This window comes from Cheilinus undulatus, linkage group 8 (assembly GCF_018320785.1).
Source record: "Cheilinus undulatus linkage group 8, ASM1832078v1, whole genome shotgun sequence".
Lineage (NCBI taxonomy): Eukaryota > Metazoa > Chordata > Actinopteri > Labriformes > Labridae > Cheilinus > Cheilinus undulatus.
The window spans coordinates 32,838,503-32,841,500 of record NC_054872.1 but is presented as its reverse complement, the minus strand read 5'-3'; the positions used below and the strand labels follow the sequence as shown (position 1 = coordinate 32,841,500).

General features: G+C 40.1%; 1 non-coding gene across 1 annotated transcript; it reads right to left on the bottom strand.

Annotated features, from left to right (window-relative positions):
• Window positions 1–1,879: 1,879 nt before the first annotated feature.
• On the bottom strand, window positions 1,880–1,935 carry LOC121514347. The gene has a single exon (XR_005992290.1). It is a non-coding gene; the product is annotated as a U7 small nuclear RNA (small nuclear RNA).
• Between the last annotated feature and the right edge of the window lie 1,063 nt (window positions 1,936–2,998).

Below are 2,998 nucleotides of genomic sequence, written 5' to 3'. Positions count from 1 at the left end.
CACCCTGCTTTGCTTTTTAAAGGCCCTTTGCGGTTCAACCTCCTTCAAAGTCAGACGGTATGGTTCCCCTCCCACCTGCCCTCCCCTTGTGCGTACACATCGTGCCTTTCTAACTTGATTTACAGTTACTTTAAAGTATGGCGCTGAAGGTTGGTGTTGTGGGCAGACAGGTATGACTTCTGTTGCAGAATGATACAAGTGCAGCAAACTTGGTAACTACTACAAGATTATTTTGTAGAGCTTAACCCTTCAAAACCAAAGCAGACGAGACTGTGGTATAAGAGTGCCCCCATGTGGTCACATTTTGGAATATCACCAATCCCAATGGTCACTCACTGGATGTACAGGTGCATCCCAAAAGTTCTCTTTCCTCCTTCATAAAGTTAAACTTTCACAAAGTCTAGATCCATCCTATACAAAGTTAAATATTTCAGTACTTTTTCGTTTAAATCTGGATGCTTATGGCTTACATCTCACAAAAATCCACTATCTCAAAATATTAGAATATTGTGGAAAGTTCCAGCTTGCAAAGGTTTCCTGAGCCTTTATTCTCTCACTCTGGTTCAGTGCACACAACCACAACCACGGGGAAGACTGCTGACTTGACAAATGTCCAGAGGACAATTTTTGACACCCTTTACAAGGAGGGTAAGCCACAGATGGTCACTGCTGAAAGGGGAGGCTGTCCTTAGAGGCCCTACCAAAGCGTATTCATAGAAAGGTGACTGTAAGGGAAGACAGTGGTAACAGAAGGTGCACAGGCAACAGAAATGTGTTCAACCCTCAGAGGATTGTACAATCAAGAATCACCACACTCAGACAGGTCAGACAGAGCTGGGCCACTGCTCAGTGGTCCAAAGTCTTGTTTTCAGATAAAAGTTAATTTCAGATTTACTTTGGAAATAAGGGCCCCAGAGTCTGGAGGAAGATCTGAGAAGCACAGAATCCAAGTTGCTTGAGGTCCAGTGTTTCCCATTTACACTGTTATGGTTTGAGGTGCTGCTGCTTGTTGGTTCACTGGTCTTTATTAAGTCTAGAGTCAACGCTGTCAGCCATCTACCAGGAGGTTTTAAAGCACTTCATGCGTCCATCTGCTGAGAAGCTTGATGGAGATACTGATTTCATTTTCCAGCCTCTGCCCACAGTGAAGCCAAAACAACAAGAAACTGGTTTTCTGACCTTGGCATTACTGTGCTTGATTGGCCAGCCAACTGGTCTGGCCTGAACCCCATAGAGAATCTCTGGAGAAATGTCAAGAAGTAGATGAGAGAGACCAGACTCATTAATACAGACGAGCTGAAGGCTGCTATTAGAATCACCTGGGCTTTGCAACACCCCGGCAGTGCCACAGAGTGATTGGCTCCATGCCCATAGATGCAGTTATTTGTGCAAAAGAAGCTACAACCAATAACCAAGGGCTTAAATGAACATAATTGTCCAGAAGGTCAACATGTCTGTATAATAAATCCTTTCTTGGGACTGATGTTTGGTGATATTCTAATATTTTTTGCATAGCAGATTTTGTATTTTTGTGAGCTGTAAGCTATTATAATCAACATTAAACAACTCGTGAAAATTTTAATTCTTTAATGATGATTCTTGAATATATGGCAGTCTAACCTTTTGAATTAGAACTTTTCATGATATTCTAGCTTTTCTATAGTCACTTCTCTCGTCCAGAACTAAAAACGTCTTTTCTCCCAGTAAAGATGTCATGTTTCAGGTAAATCTGGTGAAAATGCCTGGCTCAATTAACTGTCCTGGTTTAAAAATCTTGTCTACTTGCGAGTAAATTGAATATCTCTGCTGTTGATTTTTAAGTGTTCAAAACTTAAAACATATGCTAACAAGACAACAGCTTTTACTTTTCACATCATAGAGGGGCTTCTCATTAAGAGAAGCCTACTAGACAAATAATAAAGAGCGTTTATATTCCTGACGACACTCCGCTAGAGGAGCAGTACTGATAGCGTACACAGGTATACTTCACTTATGGTTTTGTTTCTACCAACCGTTCAGCGTAGCTGAAGTGTCAACTCTATTGTTGTTCTTATATGAAAAATTATGTGAATAACTTGTCATTTTTCCACTCTAGCCGTAAATAGGCGATTTTGATGATACTGCAAAGCATGCTGGGTAAAAAAAATATAAGCCAAAAATCCTCCAATCATAGAGCTGGTCTCAGAGGCTTACACCTAAAGGGTGGTGCTTGGTGTATATCAGCCAATCAAACGCTGAATCGTCATAGCTTTTCTCCTCTCTGCAAATCAAATTCGTTGTTAGAAATAATCAAACGTGTAGTTTACTCCATTAGACGTCGAATTTAGTCGTGCTTTAATTTTGGAGAGCTGCTGAAGACAATGAGTTAAATTTTGTTTTTTAACAGATAGATTACGTTTTAAGACTCAGTAATGATCGTGTAGTCTACTGGATTCATCATTAAAGTTGTACTAAGGTGAAACAGAGGCGGTGCCTCTGTCATGCCAATTAAAATAAGAATGACAACAAAACTCTATATAAAAACCGAGTCCTAATTACAGCCCCCACTGGCATCGTCTTGCTACATATCTTGTCAGTGGAAGCTGGATCAATTTTAAACCTCAATTCATATGGTGTTTACAAAGTCTGACATAAAGAGGAGGCAACAGCATAAAATCGCACGTTTTTGCTGATTTAAGAGATAAACATTAATGCTCGCATATGAAAACAGACGTTCTTTCCGTCTGTCATGGAAGGTTTTTATGCTATGACATGCTTTAATTAACTGAGAGACAGTCAAATGTGTTTGCACAGCTCCATAGGCCAAAACAGCACCAGCTGTTCGCGATTTTGACAGCAATCTTTCTCCATCGGTGCACCAACTCGGCAGAGATGGGCCGTCGTATAATTAAAGATACAATTAGATATTCTCTCTGATATCATTCAACAATTTGACAGTCTTTCCCATCTTTGTTGTACAAAAGTTTTGTTTGAAGATAATTAAAGGCCTGTCACAAAA